Raw genomic sequence first — 20,410 nt, 5'->3', positions numbered from 1 at the left:
CGCAAGGAGCTCCACTGGCTCCCCATTGCCAGCCGCATTCAGTTTAAGATCCTCACCCTTGCTTTCCGAGCTATCAACGACCTTGGGCCCAACTACTTGAAAAAGCGAGTGTCCATATCTCATTCCATTAGATCCTTGAGATCTAACAACCTACGCCTTCTGGTCTCCCCTTGCTTCCGACGCGCCAGAATGGGCGGCAAGGGGTTCAGCGTTATCGCTGCCAAACTGTGGAACCGTCTCCCTATTGATCTCAGGTTCTGTCCTTCTGAACCCATTTTCCGTGCCAGGCTAAAAACCTGGCTGTTTTCCGGACTCTGATTTCCTTCTTGGCTCCCTTTCTTTTCATCTGCCCATGAGGCTCTGGTTCTAGCGCCGGGACACCCCTCAGGGGGTAGCTGTGCACTCTATAAACTACAAAAAAAAAATAAAAAAAATTCAGGTTTCTATTCAGAATGGAAGCAGGCTATTCCAATACTCTTATACCCATCATGTTCTCATTCCTAATTAATAATAAAGTGGAGTACATACTGCACAGTCATTTGCATTGCATCTTCAGTCTAAAATCTAGTGCATTTAAGTGGCATTAAAAAGTGCTTCTATGTACACGCACTGAATATGAACTAGGTTTGCAGAATTTTTACTTCACAGAATGGGTTTTTAGCTTAAGTGTGTGTAGATGAACTGCAAGGTGTGTAAGTATGTGTTCATGGAGTGCTTCAAGTGTAAAATCTGTATGATTTGTGCAGTTAAAGTGCTAATTTTGCCTACGAGAAAGAAAAGTACTACAGAAGAATTATAAAGGATTGGTACATTGGCTGCCTTTGCTGATGACACAGATGGCTAATTTGTAAAGCACTGGTCTATTAAGTTGCAGAGTGTGGTTGAACTTGGTTAGTAGACTTGGTGCCTGTTTCTGTGTCCTGCTGAAGACAAGGACGGCTTGATACCACTGTCAAAGCCCAGTTTATTAAGATAAGAATCCATGGAAGAAGAAGTGTTGATTCGAAAATGGTTCTCCTCCAATTTCTCTCCACTTGCTACAAATGCAGAGTATCCATTATAGCACAGAACAGAGTGTTAAAGTCGGGAATGGAAGAGGATGAAAATGGGAAGTTTACTTATGGAGAGAACTGAGAAATATCCTGTGTGCAGACACCAGTGCTGGACGATTGAATACATTTAAATAATGCCTCTAGATTACTGGCATTTATCCGTGCCTCAGTGGCCTAATGGATAAGGCACTGGCTTCCTAGGCCAGGGATTGTGAGTTCGAGTCCCATCTGAGGTGCAGACCAATGTCCACTCTTACTTTTCCAGAAAAATAAATATATTTATTACATGCTTCCTCTCAGATGTTTTTGAGGTATTAGGAACTTTGAAATGGTACCATTTTACTTCTGTACTCGTCAGAGTCATGTTGATGTTCTGAAACTACAAAGTCGATTTTTAAACACCTATCTTTGTCAGATGCATTTTTGACCCGGCAGAAGATATTCCTTTGGAAAAATTTTTTTGAATTGGATTGGTGTAACTGTTGTTTCTAGAGGTGGTGAAAGGCGTTCAGCTACTTAAATAGGGCAAGTCAGGATTCATGAAACGTATACAGCCTTTGAGTGTGTGTAAATTGGAATATCCAGGAAGGAGCAGTTTGTACTACTTTCAAAACAGTTTCACTTCGGGAAACATCCAGAGCTATATAAAGCATAAACTGAGCTTTAATGTCATGAAGAAAGAGGTTTAAATGCAAAAATGAAAACAATAGCTTATCGTACTGGTGACATTCTCATTATATAAATTCCAAAAAAGTGATTTAATTGAAAGGAGCTGAAAAAAACCCACAATGGTTTGTAAAACCTAAATAACTATAAATAATATATTTCCCAACCTTGCATACCACCTACAGTATAAAAATAAACGCAGCAGAACACATGACCGCGTGGCCTAATGGATAAGGCATCTGACTTCGGATCAGAAGATTGAGGGTTCGAGTCCCTTCGTGGTCGGTTTTTGACAATGGTCACACAATTCAGGTTTCCATTCAGAATGGAAGCAGGCTCTTCCAATACTCTTACAGCCATCATGTTCTCATTCCTAATTAATAATAAAGTGGAGTACATACTGCACAGTCATTTACATTGCATCCTCAGTCTAAAATCTAGTGCATTTAAGTGGCATTAAAAAGTGCTTCTATGTACACGCACTGAATATGAACTAGGTTTGCAGAATTTTGACTTCACAGAATGGGTTTTTAGCTTAAGTGTGTGTAGATGAACTGCAAGGTGTGTAAGTATGTGTTCATGGAGTGCTTCAAGTGTAAAATCTGTATGATTTGTGCAGTTAAAGTGCTAATTTTGCCTATGAGAAAGAAAAGTACTACAGAAGAATTATAAAGGATTGGTACATTGGCTGCCTTTGCTGATGACACAGATGGCTAATTCGTAAAGCACTGGTCTATTAAGTTGCAGAGTGTGGTTGAACTTGGTTAGTAGACTTGGTGCCTGTTTCTGTGTCCTGCAGAAGACAAGGACGGCTTGATACCACTGTCAAAGCCCAGTTTATTAAGAAAAGCATCCATGGAAGAAGAAGTGTTGATTCGAAAATGGTTCTCCTCCAATTTCTCTCCACTTGCTACAAATGCAGAGTATCCATTATAGCACAGAACGGAGTGTTAAAGTCGGGGATGGAAGAGGATGAAAATGGGAAGTTTACTTATGGAGAGAACTGAGAAATGTCCTGTGTGCAGACACCAGTGTTGGACGAATGAATACATTTAAATAATGCCTCTAGATTGCTGGCATTTGTCTGTGCCTCAGTGGCCTAATGGATAAGGCACTGGCCTCCTAAGCCAGGGATTGTGGGTTTGAGTCCCATCTGAGGTGCAAACCAATGTCCACTCTTACTTTTCCAGAAAAATAAATATATTTATTACATGCTTCCTCTCAGAAGCTTATGAGGTATTAGGAACGTTGAAATGGTACCATTTTACTTCTGTACTCGTCAGAGTCATGTTGATGTTCTGAAACTACAAAGTCGATTTTTGAAACACCTGTCTTTGTCAGATGCATTTTTGACCCGGCAGAAGATATTCCTTTGGAAAAAATTATTTGAATTGGATTGGTGTAACTGTTGTTCCTAGAGGTGGTGAAAGGCTTTCAGCTTCTTAAATAGGGCAAGTCAGGTTTCATGAAACGTATACAGCCTTTGAGTGTGTGTAAATTGGAATATCCAGGAAGGACCAGTTTGTACTACTTTCAAAACAGTTTCTCTCCACTTCTGGAAACATCCAGAGCTATATAAACCATAAACTGAGCTTTAATCTCATGAAGAAAGAGGTTTAAATGCAAAAATGAAAACAATAGCTTATCTTACTGGTGACATTCTCATTATATAAATTCCAAAAAAGTGATTTAATTGAAAGGAGCTGAAAAAACCCCACAATGGTTTGTAAACCTAAATAACTATAAATAATAAATTTTCCAACCTTGCATACCACCTACAGTATAAAAATGAATGCTGCAAGACACATGACCGCGTGGACTAATGGATAAGGCGTCTGACTTCGGATCAGAAGATAGAGGGTTCTAGTCCCTTCGTGGTCGGTTTTTGCCAATTGTCACACAATTCAGGTTTCCATTCAGAATGGAAGCAGGCTCTTCCAATACTCTTATAGCCATCATGTTCTCATTCCTAATTAATAAAAAAGTGGAGTACATACTGCACAGTCATTTAGATTGCATCTTCAGTCTAAAATCTAGTGCATTTAAGTGGCATTAAAAAGTGCTTCTATGTACACGCACTGAATATGTACTAGGTTTGCAGAATTTTGACTTCACAGAATGGGTTTTTAGCTAAAGTGTGTGTAGATGAACTGCAAGGTGTGTAAGTATTTGTTCATGGAGTGCTTCAAGTGTAAAATATGTATGATTTGTGCAGTTAAAGTGCTAATTTTGCCTACGAGAAAGAAAAGTACTACAGAAGAATTATAAAGGATTGGCACATTGGCTGCCTTTGCTGATGACACAGTTGGCTAATTTGTAAAGCACTGGTCTATTAAGTTGCAGAGTGTGGTTGAACTTGGTTAGTAGACTTGGTGCCTGTTTCTGTGTCCTGCTGAAGACAAGGACGGCTTGATACCACTGTCAAAGCCCAGTTTATTGAGAAAAGCATCCATGGAAGAAGAAGTGTTGATTCGAAAATGGTTCTCCTCCAATTTCTCTCCACTTGCTAGAAATACAGAGTCTCCATTATAGCATAGAACAGAGTGTTAAAGTCGGGGATGGAAGAGGATGAAAATGGGAAGTTTACTTATGGAGAGAACTGAGAAATATCCTGTGTGCAGACACCAGTGTTGGACGATTGAATACATTTAAATAATGCCTCTAGATTGCTGGTATTTATCTGTGCCTCAGTGGCCTAATGGATAAGGCACTGGCCTCCTAAGCCAAGGATTGTGGGTTCGAGTCCCATCTGAGGTGCAAACCATTGTCCACTCTTACTTTTCCAGAAAAATAAATATATTTATTACATGCTTCCTCTCAGAAGCTTATGAGGTATTAGGAACTTTGAAATGGTACCATTTTACTTCTATGGTCTTCAGAGTCATGTTGATGTTCTGAAACTACAAAGTCGATTTTTAAACACTTATCTTTGTCAGATGCATTTTTGACCCGGCAGAAGATATTCCTTTGGAAAAAATTATTTGAATTGGATTGGTGTAACTGTTGTTTCTAGAGGTGGTGAAAGGCTTTCAGCTACTTGAATTGGGCAAGTCAGGATTCATGAAATGTATACAACCTTTGAGTGTGTGTAAATTGGAATATCCAGGAAGGAGCAGTTTGTACTACTTTCAAAACAGTTTCTCTCCACTTCTGGAAACATCCAGAGCTATGTAAAGCATTTACTGATCTTTAATCTCATGAAGAAAGAGGTTTAAATGCAAAAAAGAAAACAATAGCTTATCGTACTGGTGACATTCTGATTATATAGATTCCAAAAAAGTGCTTTAATTGAAAGGAGCTGAAAAAAAAACACAATGGGATGTAAACCTAAATACCTATAAATAATATATTTTCCATCCTTGCATACCACCTACAGTATAGAAATAAACACAGCAGGACACATGACTGCGTGGCCCAATGGATAAGGCGTCTGACTTCGGATCAGAAGATTGAGGGTTCGAGTTCCTTCGTGGTCGGTTTTTGACAATGGTCACACACTTCAGGTTTCCATTCAGAATGGAAACAGGCTCTTCCAATACTCTTATAGCCATCAGGTTCTCATTCCTAATTAATAATAAAGTGGAGTACATACTGCGCAGTCATTTAGATTGCATCTTCAGTCTAAAATCTAGTGCAATTTAGTGGCATTAAAAAGTGCTTCTATGTACATGCACTGAATATGTACTAGGTTTGCCGAATTTTGACAGAATGGGTTTTTAGCTTAAGTGTGTGTAGATGATCTGCAAGGTGTGTAAGTATGTGTTCATGGAGTGCTTCAACTGTAAAATCTGTATGATTTGTGCAGTTAAAGTGCTAATTTTGCCTATGAGAAAGAAAAGTACTACAGAAGAATTATAAAGGATTGGCACATTGGCTGCCTTTGCTGATGACACAGATGGCTAATTTGTAAAGCACTGGTCTATTAAGTTGCAGAGTGTGGTTGAACTTGGTTAGTAGACTTGGTGCCTGTTTCTGTGTCCTGCTGAAGACAAGGACGGCTTGATACCACTGTCAAAGCCCTGTTTAATGAGAAAAGCATCCATGGAAGAAGAAGTGTTGATTCGAAAACGGTTCTCCTCCAATTTCTCTCCACTTGCTACAAATGCAGAGTATCCATTATAGCACAGAACAGAGTGTTAAAGTCGGGGATGGAAGAGGATGAAAATGGGAAGTTTACTTATGGAGAGAACTGAGAAATGTCCTGTGTGCAGACACCAGTGTTGGACGATTGAATACATTTAAATAATGCCTCTAGATTGCTGGCATTTATCTGTGCCTCAGTGGCCTAATGGATAAGGCACTGGCCTCCTAAGCCAGGGATTGTGGGTTTGAGTCCCATCAGAGGTACAAACCAATGTCCACTCTTACTTTTCCAGAAAAATAAATATATTTATTACATGCTTCCTCTCAGATGTTTATGAGGTATTAGGAACTTTGAAATGGTACCATTTTACTTCTGTACTCTTCAGAGTCATGTTGATGTTCTGAAACTACAAAGTCGATTTTTGAAACACCTATCTTTGTCAGATGCATTTTTGACCCGGCAGAAGATATTCCTTTGGAAAAAATTATTTGAATTGGATTGGTGTAACTGTTGTTTCTAGAGGTGGTGAAAGGCTTTCAGCTACTTAAATAGGGCAAGTCAGGATTCATGAAACGTATACAACCTTTGAGTGTGTGTAAATTGGAATATCCAGGAAGGAGCAGTTTGTTCTACTTTCAAAACAGTTTCTCTCCACTTCTGGAAACATCCAGAGCTATATAAAGCATAAACTGAGCTTTAATCTCATGAAGAAAGAGGTTTAAATGCAAAAAAGAAAACAATAGCTTATCGTACTGGTGACATTCTCATTATATAAATTCCAAAAAAGTGATTTAATTGAAAGGAGCTGAAAAAACCCACAATGGTTTGTAAACCTAAATAACTATAAATAATATATTTTCCAACCTTGCATACCACCTACAGTATAAAAATAAACGCAGCAGGACACATGACCGCGTGGCCTAATGGATAAGGCATCTGACTTCGGATCAGAAGATTGAGGGTTCGAGTCCCTTCGTGGTCGGTTTTTGACAATGGTCACACAATTCAGGTTTCCATTCAGAATGGAAGCAGGCTCTTCCAATATTCTTATAGCCATCATGTTCTCATTCCTAATTAATAATAAAGTGGAGTACATACTGCACAGTCATTTAGATTGCATCTTCAGTCTAAAATCTAGTGCATTTAAGTGGCATTAAAAAGTGCTTCTATGTACACGCACTGAATATGTACTAGGATTGCAGAATTCTGACTTGACAGAATGGGTTTTTAGCTTAAGTGTGTGTAGATGAACTGCAAGGTGTGTAAGTATGTGTTCATGGAGTGCTTCAAGTGTAAAATCTGTATGATTTGTGCAATTAAATTGCTAATTTTGCCTACGAGAAAGAAAAGTACTACAGAAGAATTATAAAGGATTGGCACATTGGCTGCCTTTGCTGATGACACAGTTGGCTAATTTGTAAAGCACTGGTCTATTAAGTTGCAGAGTGTGGTTGAACTTGGTTAGTAGACTTGGTGCCTGTTTCTGTGTCCTGCTGAAGACAAGGACGGCTTGATACCACTGTCAAAACCCAGTTTATTGAGAAAAGCATCCATGGAAGAAGAAGTGTTGATTCGAAAATGGTTCTCCTCCAATTTCTCTCCACTTGCTAGAAATACAGAGTCTCCTTTATAGCACAGAACAGAGTGTTAAAGTCGGGGATGGAAGAGGATGAAAATGGGAAGTTTACTTATGGAGAGAACTGAGAAATATCCTGTGTGCAGACACCAGTGTTGGACGATTGAATACATTTAAATAATGCCTCTAGATTGCTGGCATTTATCTGTGCCTCAGTGGCCTAATGGATAAGGCACTGGCCTCCTAAGCCACGGAGTGTGGGTTTGAGTCCCATCTGAGGTGCAAACCAATGTTCACTCTTACTTTTCCAGAAAAATAAATATATTTATTACATGCTTCCTCTCAGAAGCTTATGAGGTATTAGGAACTTTGAAATGGTACCATTTTACTTCTGTACTCTTCAGAGTCATGTTGATGTTCTGAAACTACAAAGTAGATTTTTAAACACCTATCTTTGTCAGATGCATTTTTGACCCGGCAGAAGATATTCCTTTGGAAAAAATGATTTGAATTGGATTGGTGTAACTGTTGTTTCTAGAGGTGGTGAAAGGCTTTCAGGCACTTGAATAGGGCAAGTCAGGATTAATGAAACGTATACAACCTTTGAGTGTGTGTAAATTGGAATATCCAGGAAGGAGCAGTTTGTACTACTTTCAAAACAGTTTCTCTCCACTTCTGGAAACATCCAGAGCTATATAAAGCATACTCTGAGCTTTAATCTCATGAAGAAAGAGGTTTAAATGCAAAAAAGAAAACAATAGCTTCTCGTACTGGTGACATTCTCATTATATAAATACCAAAAAAGTGATTTAATTGAAAGGAGCTGTAAAAACCCCACAATGGTTTGTAAACCTAAATAACTATAAATAATATATTTTCCAACCTTGCATACCACCTACAGTATAAAAATAGTCACAGTCATTTAGATTGCATCTTCAGTCTAAAATCTAGTGCATTTAAGTGGCATTAAAAAGTGCTTCTATGTACACGCACTCAATATGAACTAGGTTTGCAGAATTTTGACTTCACAGAATGGGTTTTTAGCTTAAGTGTGTGTAGATGAACTGCAAGGTGTGTAAGTATGTGTTCATGGAGTGCTTCAAGTGTAAAATCTGTATGATTTGTGCAGTTAAAGTGCTAATTTTGCCTATGAGAAAGAAAAGTACTACAGAAGAATTATAAAGGATTGGCACATTGTCTGCCTTTGCTGATGACACAGTTGGCTAATTTGTAAAGCACTGGTCTATTAAGTTGCGGACCTATCCGCCGCTTTTGATACGGTCTCTCACTCTATCCTCCTAGACCGTCTAAAGCTGGTCGGCATAGGTGGCTCCGCCCTTACCTGGATTGAATCCTTCCTCACTGGAAGAAGTCAGAGGGTGATGCTCAGGCCTTTCAAATCAGAGGATAAGCCTCTGCTGTGTGGCGTGCCGCAGGGTTCTGCCCTCAGCCCTCTGTTTTTCAACGTCTACCTTGCTCCCCTGGCCGCCGTGGTAGAATCCTGTGGAGTCAGGGTGGTCTCTTATGCTGACGATACTCAGCTTATATTCTCCTTCAATGACCACTCGGACTCCACATTTGCCAACTTCCGCCAATGTCTCGACGGCATTCGTGTCTGGATGACTAACAATCATCTAAGACTCAACGCGGACAAGACAGAGGTGCTGTTTTTTAACCAGAAAAACCCCATCCCCTCCTCACGGTGGTGGCCCACTGCACTTGACCCCGCTCCCTCCCCGGTCCACGCAGCCCGCAACCTAGGCTATCAGTTTGACGACTCTCTCTCATGTAAATCCCAAGTCAACAAGGTCACCTCTGCCTGCTTCATGAAGCTACGAATGATCAGGAAGATACTCCCCTACCTCCCATTGGACGCCCGCCGAACAGCTACCCAGACCCTCATTAAGTCCCATCTGGACTATGCTAACAGCTTATACGCTAGCGCTCCTCAGTATCTGATCGATCGACTCCAGATCGTTCAGAACGCGGCGGCCAGACTGATCGGAAACATCCCCTACCGCCAGTCAGTCACCGCCTACCGCAAGGAGCTCCACTGGCTCCCCATTGCCAGCCGCATTCAGTTTAAGATCCTCACCCTTGCTTTCCGAGCTATCAACGACCTTGGGCCCAACTACTTGAAAAACCGAGTGTCCATATCTCATTCCATTAGATCCTTGAGATCTAACAACCTACACCTTCTGGTCTCCCCTTGCTTCCGACACGCCAGAATGGACGGCAAGGGGTTCAGCGTTATCGCTGCCAAACTGTGGAACCGTCTCCCTATTAATCTCAGGTTCTGTCCTTCTGAACCCATTTTCCGTGCCAGGCTAAAAATCTGGCTGTTTTCCGGACTCTGATTTCCTTCTTGGCTCCCTTTCTTTTCATCTGCCCATGAGGCTCTGGTTCTAGCGCCGGGACACCCCTCAGGGGGTAGCTGTGCGCTCTATAAACTACAAAAATAAATAAAAAATAAATAAATAAAAAATTCAGGTTTCCATTCAGAATGGAAGCAGGCTCTTCCAATACTCTTATAGCCATCATGTTCTCATTCCTAATTAATAAAAAAGTGGAGTACATACTGCACAGTCATTTAGATTGCATCTTCAGTCTAAAATCTAGTGCATTTAAGTGGCATTAAAAAGTGCTTCTATGTACACGCACTCAATATGTACTAGGTTTGCAGAATTTTGACTTCACAGAATGGGTTTTTAGCTAAAGTGTGTGTAGATGAACTGCAAGGTGTGTAAGTATGTGTTCATGGAGTGCTTCAAGTGTAAAATCTGTATGATTTGTGCAGTTAAAGTGCTAATTTTGCCTATGAGAAAGAAAAGTACTATAGAAGAATTATAAAGGATTGGCACATTGGCTGCCTTTGCTGATGACACAGTTGGCTAATTTGTAAAGCACTGGTCTATTAAGTTGCAGTGTGTGGTTGAACTTGGTTAGTAGACTTGGTGCCTGTTTCTGTGTCCTGCTGAAGACAAGGACGGCTTGATACCACTGTCAAAGCCCAGTTTATTGAGAAAAGCATCCATGGAAGAAGAAGTGTTGATTCGAAAATGGTTCTCCTCCAATTTCTCTCCACTTGCTAGAAATACAGAGTCTCCATTATAGCATAGAACAGAGTGTTAAAGTCGGGGATGGAAGAGGATGAAAATGGGAAGTTTACTTATGGAGAGAACTGAGAAATATCCTGTGTGCAGACACCAGTGTTGGACGATTGAATACATTTAAATAATGCCTCTAGATTGCTGGTATTTATCTGTGCCTCAGTGGCCTAATGGATAAGGCACTGGCCTCCTAAGCCAAGGATTGTGGGTTCGAGTCCCATCTGAGGTGCAAACCAATATCCACTCTTACTTTTACAGAAAAATAAATATATTTATTACATGCTTCCTCTCAGATGTTTATGAGGTATTAGGAACTTTGAAATGGTACCATTTTACTTCTATGGTCTTCAGAGTCATGTTGATGTTCTGAAACTACAAAGTCGATTTTTAAACACGTATCTTTGTCAGATGCATTTTTGACCCGGCAGAAGATATTCCTTTGGAAAAAATTATTTGAATTGGATTGGTTTAACTGTTGTTTCTAGAGGTGGTGAAAGGCTTTCAGCTACTTGAATTGGGCAAGTCAGGATTCATGAAATGTATACAACCTTTGAGTGTGTGTAAATTGGAATATCCAGGAAGGAGCAGTTTGTACTACTTTCAAAACAGTTTCTCTCCACTTCTGGAAACATCCAGAGCTATATAAAGCATTTACTGAGCTTTAATCTCATGAAGAAAGAGGTTTAAATGCAAAAAAGAAAACAATTGCTTATCGTACTGGTGACATTCTGATTATATAGATTCCAAAAAAGTGCTTTAATTGAAAGGAGCTGAAAAAAAACCACAATGGGATGTAAACCTAAATAACTATAAATAATATATTTTCCATCCTTGCATACCACCTACAGTATAAAAATAAACACAGCAGGACACATGACCGCGTGGCCTAATGGATAAGGCGTCTGACTTCGGATCAGAAGATTGAGCGTTTGAGTCCCTTCGTGGTCGGTTTTTGACAATGGTCACACAATTCAGGTTTCCATTCAGAATGGAAACAGGCTCTTCCAATACTCTTATAGCCATCAGGTTCTCATTCCTAATTAATAATAAAGTGGAGTACATACTGCACAGTCATTTAGATTGCATCTTCAGTCTAAAATCTAGTGCAATTTAGTGGCATTAAAAAGTGCTTCTATGTACATGCACTGAATATGTACTAGGTTTGCAGAATTTTGACAGAATGGGTTTTTAGCTTAAGTGTGTGTAGATGATCTGCAAGGTGTGTAAGTATGTGTTCATGGAGTGCTTCAAGTGTAAAATCTGTATGATTTGTGCAGTTAAAGTGCTAATTTTGCCTATGAGAAAGAAAAGTACTGCAGAAGAATTATAAAGGATTGGCACATTGGCTGCCTTTGCTGATGACACAGATGGATAATTTGTAAAGCACTGGTCTATTAAGTTGCAGAGTGTGGTTGAACTTGGTTAGTAGACTTGGTGCCTGTTTCTGTGTCCTGCTGAAGACAAGGACGGCTTGATACCACTGTCAAAGCCCTGTTTAATGAGAAAAGCATCCATGGAAGAAGAAGTGTTGATTCGAAAACTGTTCTCCTCCAATTTCTCTCCACTTGCTACAAATGCAGAGTATCCATTATAGCACAGAACAGAGTGTTAAAGTCGGAGATGGAAGAGGATGAAAATGGGAAGTTTACTTATGGAGAGAACTGAGAAATGTCCTGTGTGCAGACACCAGTGTTGGACGATTGAATACATTTAAATAATGCCTCTAGATTGCTGGCATTTATCTGTGCCTCAGTGGCCTAATGGATAAGGCACTGGCCTCCTAAGCCAAGGATTGTGGGTTCGAGTCTGAGGTGCAAACCAATGTCCACTCTTACTTTTCCAGAAAAATAAATATATTTATTACATGCTTCCTCTCAGAAGCTTATGAGGTATTAGGAACTTTGAAATGGTACCATTTTACTTCTATGGTCTTCAGAGTCATGTTGATGTTCTGAAACTACAAAGTCGATTTTTAAACACTTATCTTTGTCAGATGCATTTTTGACCCGGCAGAAGATATTCATTTGGAAAAAATTATTTGAATTGGATTGGTGTAACTGTTGTTTCTAGAGGTGGTGAAAGGCTTTCAGCTACTTGAATTGGGCAAGTCAGGATTCATGAAATGTATACAACCTTTGAGTGTGTGTAAATTGGAATATCCAGGAAGGAGCAGTTTGTACTACTTTCAAAACAGTTTCTCTCCACTTCTGGAAACATCCAGAGCTATGTAAAGCATTTACTGAGCTTTAATCTCATGAAGAAAGAGGTTTAAATGCAAAAAAGAAAACAATAGCTTATCGTACTGGTGAAATTCTGATTATATAGATTCCAAAAAAGTGCTTTAATTGAAAGGAGCTGAAAAAAAAACACAATGGGATGTAAACCTAAATACCTATAAATAATATATTTTCCATCCTTGCATACCACCTACAGTATAGAAATAAACACAGCAGGACACATGACCGCGTGGCCTAATGGATAAGCCGTCTGACTTCGGATCAGAAGATTGAGGGTTCAAGTCCCTTCGTGGTCGGTTTTTGACAATGGTCACACACTTCAGGTTTCCATTCAGAATGGAAACAGGCTCTTCCAATACTCTTATAGCCATCAGGTTCTCATTCCTAATTAATAATAAAGTGGAGTACATACTGCACAGTCATTTAGATTGCATCTTCAGTCTAAAATCTAGTGCAATTTAGTAGCATTAAAAAGTGCTTCTATGTACATGCACTGAATATGTACTAGGTTTGCAGAATTTTGACAGAATGGGTTTTTAGCTTAAGTGTGTGTAGATGATCTGCAAGGTGTGTAAGTATGTGTTCATGGAGTGCTTCAAGTGTAAAATCTGTATGATTTGTGCAGTTAAAGTGCTAATTTTGCCTATGAGAAAGAAAAGTACTACAGAAGAATTATAAAGGATTGGCACATTGGCTGCCTTTGTTGATGACACAGATGGCTAATTTGTAAAGCACTGGTCTATTAAGTTGCAGAGTGTGGTTGAACTTGGTTAGTAGACTTGGTGCCTGTTTCTGTGTCCTGCTGAAGACAAGGACGGCTTGATACCACTGTCAAAGCCCTGTTTAATGAGAAAAGCATCCATGGAAGAAGAAGTGTTGATTCGAAAACGGTTCTTCTCCACTTGCTACAAATGCAGAGTATCCATTATAGCACAGAACAGAGTGTTAAAGTCGGGGATGGAAGAGGATGAAAATGGGAAGTTTACTTATGGAGAGAACTGAGAAATGTCCTGTGTGCAGACACCAGTGTTGGACGATTGAATACATTTAAATAATGCCTCTAGATTGCTGGCATTTATCTGTGCCTCAGTGGCCTAATGGATAAGGCACTGGCCTCCTAAGCCAGGGATTGTGGGTTTGAGTCCCATCAGAGGTACAAACCAATGTCCACTCTTACTTTTCCAGAAAAATAAATATATTTATTACATGCTTCCTCTCAGATGTTTATGAGGTATTAGGAACTTTGAAATGGTACCATTTTACTTCTGTACTCTTCAGAGTCATGTTGATGTTCTGAAACTACAAAGTCGATTTTTGAAACACCTATCTTTGTCAGATGCATTTTTGACCCGGCAGAAGATATTCCTTTGGAAAAAATTATTTGAATTGGATTGGTGTAACTGTTGTTTCTAGAGGTGGTGAAAGGCTTTCAGCTACTTAAATAGGGCAAGTCAGGATTCATGAAACGTATACAACCTTTGAGTGTGTGTAAATTGGAATATCCAGGAAGGAGCAGTTTGTTCTACTTTCAAAACAGTTTCTCTCCACTTCTGGAAACATCCAGAGGTATATAAAGCATAAACTGAGCTTTAATCTCATGAAGAAAGAGGTTTAAATGCAAAAAAGAAAACAATAGCTTATCGTACTGGTGACATTCTCATTATATAAATTCCAAAAAAGTGATTTAATTAAAAGGAGCTGAAAAAACCCACAATGGTTTGTAAACCTAAATAACTATAAATAATATATTTTCCAACCTTGCATACCACCTACAGTATAAAAATAAACACAGCAGGACACATGACTGCGTGGCCTAATGGATAAGGCGTCTGACTTCGGATCAGAAGATTGAGGGTTTGAGTCCCTTCGTGGTCGGTTTTTGACAATGGTCACACAATTCAGGTTTCCATTCAGAATGGAAGCAGGCTCTTCCAATACTCTTATAGCCATCATGTTCTCATTCCTAATTAATAATAAAGTGGAGTACATACTGCACAGTCATTTAGATTGCATCTTCAGTCTAAAATCTAGTGCATTTAAGTGGCATTAAAAAGTGCTTCTATGTACACGCACTGAATATGTACTAGGTTTGCAGAATTTTGACGTGACAGAATGGGTTTTTAGCTTAAGTGTGTGTAGATGAACTGCAAGGTGTGTAAGTATGTGTTCATGGAGTGCTTCAAGTGTAAAATCTGTATGATTTGTGCAATTAAATTGCTAATTTTGCCTACGAGAAAGAAAAGTACTACAGAAGAATTATAAAGGATTGGCACATTGGCTGCCTTTGCTGATGACACAGTTGGCTAATTTGTAAAGCACTGGTCTATTAAGTTGCAGAGTGTGGTTGAACTTGGTTAGTAGACTTGGTGCCTGTTTCTGTGTCCTGCTGAAGACAAGGACGGCTTGATACCACTGTCAAAACCCAGTTTATTGAGAAAAGCTTCCATGGAAGAAGAAGTGTTGATTCGAAAATGGTTCTCCTCCAATTTCTCTCCACTTGCTAAAAATACAGAGTCTCCTTTATAGCACAGAACAGAGTGTTAAAGTCGAGGATGAAAATGGGAAGTTTACTTATGGAGAGAACTGAGAAATATCCTGTGTGCAGACACCAGTGTTGGACGATTGAATACATTTAAATAATACCTCTAGATTGCTGGCATTTATCTGTGCCTCAGTGGCCTAATAGATAAGGCACTGGCCTCCTAAGCCACGGATTGTGGGTTTGAGTCCCATCTGAGGTGCAAACCAATGTTCCCTCTTACTTTTACAGAAAAATAAATATATTTATTACATGCTTCCTCTCAGAAGCTTATGAGGTATTAGGAACTTTGAAATGGTACCATTTTACTTCTCTACTCTTCAGAGTCATGTTGATGTTCTGAAACTACAAAGTAGATTTTTAAACACCTATCTTTGTCAGATGCATTTTTGACCCGGCAGAAGATATTCCTTTGGAAAAAATTATTTGAATTGGATTGGTGTAACTGTTGTTTCTAGAGGTGGTGAAAGGCTTTCAGGCACTTGAATAGGGCAAGTCAGGATTCATGAAACGTATACAACCTTTGAGTGTGTGTAAATTGGAATATCCAGGAAGGAGCAGTTTGTACTACTTTCAAAACAGTTTCTCTCCACTTCTGGAAACATCCAGAGCTATATAAAGCATACTCTGAGCTTTAATCTCATGAAGAAAGAGGTTTAAATGCAAAAAAGAAAACAATAGCTTCTCGTACTGGTGACATTCTCATTATATAAATTCCAAAAAAGTGGTTTAATTGAAAGGAGCTGAAAAAACCCCACAATGGTTTGTAAACCTAAATACCTATAAATAATATATTTTCCAACCTTGCATACCACCTACAGTATAAAAATAAACACAGCAGGACACATGACTGTGTGGCCTAATGGATAAGGAGTCTGACTTTGGATCAGAAGATTGAGGGTTCGAGTCCCTTCGTGGTCGGTTTTTGACAATGGTCACACAATTCAGGTTTCCATTCAGAATGGAAGCAGGCTATTCCAATACTCTTATAGCCATCATGTTCTCATTCCTAATTAATAATAAAGTCGAGTACATACTGCACAGTCATTTAGATTGCATCTTCAGGCTAAAATCTAGTGCATTTAAGTGGCATTAAAAAGTGCTTCTATGTACACGCACTCAATATGAACTAGGTTTGCAGAATTTTGACTTCACAGAATGGGTTTTTAGCTTAAGTGTGTGTAGTTGAACTGCAAGGTGTGTAAGTATGTGTTCATGGAGTGCTTCAAGTGTAAAATCTGTATGATTTGTGCAGTTAAAGTGCTAATTTTGCCTATGAGAAAGAAAAGTACTACAGAAGAATTATAAAGGATTGGCACATTGGCTGCCTTTGCTGATGACACAGTTGGCTAATTTGTAAAGCACTGGTCTATTAAGTTGCAGAGTGTGGTTGAACTTGGTTGTAGACTTGGTGCCTGTTTCTGTGTCCTGCTGAAGACAAGGACGGCTTGATACCACTGTCAAAGCCCAGTTTATTAAGAAAAGCATCCATGGAAGAAGAAGTGTTGATTCGAAAATGGTTCTCCTCCAATTTCTCTCCACTTGCTAGAAATACAGAGTCTCCATTATAGCACAGAACAGAGTGTTAAAGTCGGAGATGAAAGAGGATGAAAATGGGAAGTTTACTTATGGAGAGATCTGAGAAATATCCTGTGTGCAGACACCAGTGTTGGACGATTGAACACATTTAAATAATGCCTCTAGACTGCTGACTTTTATCTGTGCCTCAGTGGCCGAATGGATAAGGCACTGGCCTCCTAAGCCAGGGATTGTGGGTACGAGTCCCATCTGAGGTGCAAACCAATGTCCACCCTTGCTTTTCCAGAAAAATAAATATATTTATTACATGCTTCCTCTCAGAAGCTTATGAGGTATTAGGAACTTTGAAATGGTACCGTTTTACTTCTATAGTCTTCAGAGTCATGTTGATGTTCTGAAACTACAAAGTCGATTTTTAAACACTTATCTTTGTCAGATGCATTTTTGACCCGGCAGAAGATATTCCTTTGGAAAAAATGATTTGAATTGGATTGGTGTAACTGTTGTTTCTAGAGGTGGTGAAAGGCTCTCAGCTACTTGAATAGGGCAAGTCAGGATTCATGAAATGTATACAACCTTTGAGTGTGTGTAAATTGGAATATCCAGGAAGGAGCAGTTTGTACTACTTTCAAAACAGTTTCTCTCCACTTCTGGAAACATCCAGAGCTATATAAAGCATACATTGAGCTTTAATCTCATGAAGAAAGAGGTTTAAATGCAAAAGAGAAAACAAAAGATTATCCTACTGGTGACATTCTCATTATATAAATTCCAAAAAAGTGATTTAATTGAAAGGAGATGAAAAAAACCCACAATGGTTTGTAAACCTAAATAACTATAAATAATATATTTTCCATCCTTGCATACCACCTACAGTATAAAAATAAGCACAGCAGGACACATGACCGCGTGGCCTAATGGATAAGGCGTCTGACTTCGGATCAGAAGATTGAGGGTTCGAGTTCCTTCGTGGTCGGTTTTTGACAATGGTCACACAATTCAGGTTTCCATTCAGAATGGAAGCAGGCTATTCCAATACTCTTATAGCCATCATGTTCTCATTCCTAATTAATAATAAAGTCGAGTACATACTGCACAGTCATTTAGATTGCATCTTCAGTCTAAAATCTAGTGCATTTAAGTGGCATTAAAAAGTGCTTCTATGTACATGCACTGAATATGTACTAGGTTTGCAGAATTTTGACTTGACAGAATGGGTTTTAGCTTAAGTGTGTGTAGATGAACTGCAAGGTGTGTAAGTATGTGTTCATGTAGTGCTTCAAGTGTAAAATCTGTATGATTTGTGCAGTTAAAGTGCTCATTTTGCCTACGAGAAAGAAAAGTACTACAGAAGCATTATAAAGGATTGGCACATTGGCTGCCTTTGCTGATGACACAGTTGGCTAAATTGTAAAGCACTGGTCTATTAAGTTGCAGAGTGTGGTTGAACTTGGTTAGTAGACTTGGTGCCTGTTTCTGTGTCCTGCTGAAGACAAGGAAGGCTTGATACCACTGTCAAAGCCCAGTTTATTGAGAAAAGCATCCATGGAATAAGAAGTGTTGATTCGAAAATGGTTCTCCTCCAATTTCTCTCCACTTGCTAGAAATACTGAGTCTCCATTATAGCACAGAACAGAGTGTTAAAGTCGGGGATGGAAGAGGATGAAAATGGGAAGTTTACTTATGGAGAGAACTGAGAAATATCCTGTGTGCAGACACCAGTGTTGGACGATTGAATACATTTAAATAATGCCTCTAGATTACTGGTATTCATCTGTGCCTCAGTGGCCTAATGGATAAGACACTGGTCTCCTCAGCCAGGGATTGTGGGTTCAAGTCCCATCTGAGGTGCAAACCAATGTCCACTCTTACTTTTCCAGAAAAATAAATATATTTATTACATGCTTCCTCTCAGATGTTTATGAGGTATTAGGAACTTTGAAATGGTACCATTTTACTTCTGTACTCGTCAGAGTCATGTTGATGTTCTGAAACTACAAAGTCGATTTTTAAACACCTATCTTTGTCAGATGCATTTTTGACCCGGCAGAAGATATTCCTTTGGAAAAATATTTTTGAATTGGATTGGTGTAACTGTTGTTTCTAGAGGTGGTGAAAGGCGTTCAGCTACTTAAATAGGGCAAGTCAGGATTCATGAAACGTATACAGCCTTTGAGTGTGTGTAAATTGGAATATCCAGAAAGGAGCAGTTTGTACTACTTTCAAAACAGTTTCTCTCCACTTCGGGAAACATCCAGAGCTATGAAAAGCATACATTGAGCTTTAATCTCATGAAGAAAGAGGTTTAAATGCAAAAAAGAAAACAATAGCTTATCGTACTGGTGACATTCTTATTATATAAATTCCAAAAAAGTGATTTAATTGAAAGGAGCTGAAAAAAACCCACAATGGTTTGTAAACCTAAATAACTATAAATAATATATTTTCCATCCTTGCATACCACCTACAGTATAAAAATAAGCGCAGCAGGACACATGACCGCGTGGCCTAATGGATAAGGCGTCTGACTTCGGATCAGAAGATTGAGGGTTCGAGTCCCTTCGTGGTCGGTTTTTGACAATGGTCACACAATTCAGGTTTCCATTCAGAATGGAAGCAGGCTATTCCAATACTCTTATAGCCATCATGTTCTCATTCCTAATTAATAATAAAGTCGAGTACATACTGCACAGTCATTTAGATTGCATCTTCAGTCTAAAATCTAGTGCATTTAAGTGGCATTAAAAAGTGCTTCTATGTACGTGAACTGAATATGTACTACGTTTGCAGAATTTTGACTTGACAGAATGGGTTTTAGCTTAAGTGTGTGTAGATGAACTGCAAGGTGTGTAAGTATGTGTTCATGTAGTGCTTCAAGTGTAAAATCTGTATGATTTGTGCAGTTAAAGTGCTCATTTTGCCTACGAGAAAGAAAAGTACTACAGAAGAATTATAAAGGATTGGCATATTGGCTGCCTTTGCTGATGACACAGTTGGCTAATTTGTAAAGCACTGGTCTATTAAGTTGCAGAGTGTGGTTGAACTTGGTTAGTAGACTTGGTGCCTGTTTCTGTGTCCTGCTGAAGACAAGGAAGGCTTGATACCACTGTCAAAGCCCTGTTTAATGAGAAAAGCATCCATGGAAGAAGAAGTGTTGATTCGAAAACGGTTCTCCTCCAATTTCTCTCCACTTGCTACAAATGCAGAGTCTCCATTATAGCACAGAACAGAGTGTTAAAGTCGGGGATGGAAGAGGATGAAAATGGGAAGTTTACTTATGGAGAGAACTGAGAAATGTCCTGTGTGCAGACACCAGTGTTGGACGATTGAATACATTTAAATAATGCCTCTAGATTACTGGTATTTATCTGTGCCTCAGTGGCCTAATGGATAAGGCACTGGTCTCCTCAGCCAGGGATTGTGGGTTCAAGTCCCATCTGAGGTGCAAACCAATGTCCCCTCTTACTTTTCCAGAAAAATAAATATATTTATTACATGCTTCCTCTCAGAAGCTTATGACGTATTAGGAACTTTGAAATGGTACCATTTTACTTCTATGGTCTTCAGAGTCATGCTGATGTTCTGAAACTACAAAGTCGATTTTTAA

The 20,410-nt window shown here is 39.2% G+C and overlaps 13 non-coding genes across 13 annotated transcripts; all 13 read left to right on the top strand.

Annotated features, from left to right (window-relative positions):
- Positions 1-1,930: 1,930 nt before the first annotated feature.
- On the top strand, positions 1,931-2,003 carry TRNAR-UCG (transfer RNA arginine (anticodon UCG)). Its single transcript has one exon. It is a non-coding gene; the product is annotated as a tRNA-Arg (tRNA).
- Positions 2,004-2,806: 803 nt separating this feature from the next.
- TRNAR-CCU (transfer RNA arginine (anticodon CCU)) lies at positions 2,807-2,879 on the top strand. The gene has a single exon. It is a non-coding gene; the product is annotated as a tRNA-Arg (tRNA).
- A 1,523-nt stretch (positions 2,880-4,402) lies between these two features.
- On the top strand, positions 4,403-4,475 carry TRNAR-CCU (transfer RNA arginine (anticodon CCU)). The gene has a single exon. It is a non-coding gene; the product is annotated as a tRNA-Arg (tRNA).
- A 646-nt stretch (positions 4,476-5,121) lies between these two features.
- TRNAR-UCG (transfer RNA arginine (anticodon UCG)) lies at positions 5,122-5,194 on the top strand. The gene has a single exon. It is a non-coding gene; the product is annotated as a tRNA-Arg (tRNA).
- Positions 5,195-6,711: 1,517 nt separating this feature from the next.
- Positions 6,712-6,784, top strand: TRNAR-UCG (transfer RNA arginine (anticodon UCG)). The gene has a single exon. It is a non-coding gene; the product is annotated as a tRNA-Arg (tRNA).
- A 3,860-nt stretch (positions 6,785-10,644) lies between these two features.
- Positions 10,645-10,717, top strand: TRNAR-CCU (transfer RNA arginine (anticodon CCU)). The gene has a single exon. It is a non-coding gene; the product is annotated as a tRNA-Arg (tRNA).
- Positions 10,718-12,948: 2,231 nt separating this feature from the next.
- TRNAR-UCG (transfer RNA arginine (anticodon UCG)) lies at positions 12,949-13,021 on the top strand. The gene has a single exon. It is a non-coding gene; the product is annotated as a tRNA-Arg (tRNA).
- A 1,506-nt stretch (positions 13,022-14,527) lies between these two features.
- On the top strand, positions 14,528-14,600 carry TRNAR-UCG (transfer RNA arginine (anticodon UCG)). The gene has a single exon. It is a non-coding gene; the product is annotated as a tRNA-Arg (tRNA).
- Positions 14,601-16,112: 1,512 nt separating this feature from the next.
- Positions 16,113-16,185, top strand: TRNAQ-UUG (transfer RNA glutamine (anticodon UUG)). Its single transcript has one exon. It is a non-coding gene; the product is annotated as a tRNA-Gln (tRNA).
- Positions 16,186-16,987: 802 nt separating this feature from the next.
- TRNAR-CCU (transfer RNA arginine (anticodon CCU)) lies at positions 16,988-17,060 on the top strand. Its single transcript has one exon. It is a non-coding gene; the product is annotated as a tRNA-Arg (tRNA).
- A 646-nt stretch (positions 17,061-17,706) lies between these two features.
- Positions 17,707-17,779, top strand: TRNAR-UCG (transfer RNA arginine (anticodon UCG)). The gene has a single exon. It is a non-coding gene; the product is annotated as a tRNA-Arg (tRNA).
- Positions 17,780-19,300: 1,521 nt separating this feature from the next.
- TRNAR-UCG (transfer RNA arginine (anticodon UCG)) lies at positions 19,301-19,373 on the top strand. Its single transcript has one exon. It is a non-coding gene; the product is annotated as a tRNA-Arg (tRNA).
- An 802-nt stretch (positions 19,374-20,175) lies between these two features.
- TRNAR-CCU (transfer RNA arginine (anticodon CCU)) lies at positions 20,176-20,248 on the top strand. Its single transcript has one exon. It is a non-coding gene; the product is annotated as a tRNA-Arg (tRNA).
- The last annotated feature ends 162 nt before the right edge of the window (positions 20,249-20,410 follow it).

Source organism: Lissotriton helveticus, chromosome 5_1, assembly GCF_964261635.1.
Source record: "Lissotriton helveticus chromosome 5_1, aLisHel1.1, whole genome shotgun sequence".
Lineage (NCBI taxonomy): Eukaryota > Metazoa > Chordata > Amphibia > Caudata > Salamandridae > Lissotriton > Lissotriton helveticus.
Note: the sequence above shows the minus strand (reverse complement) of the source record. Positions and strands in the feature narration are given on the sequence as shown.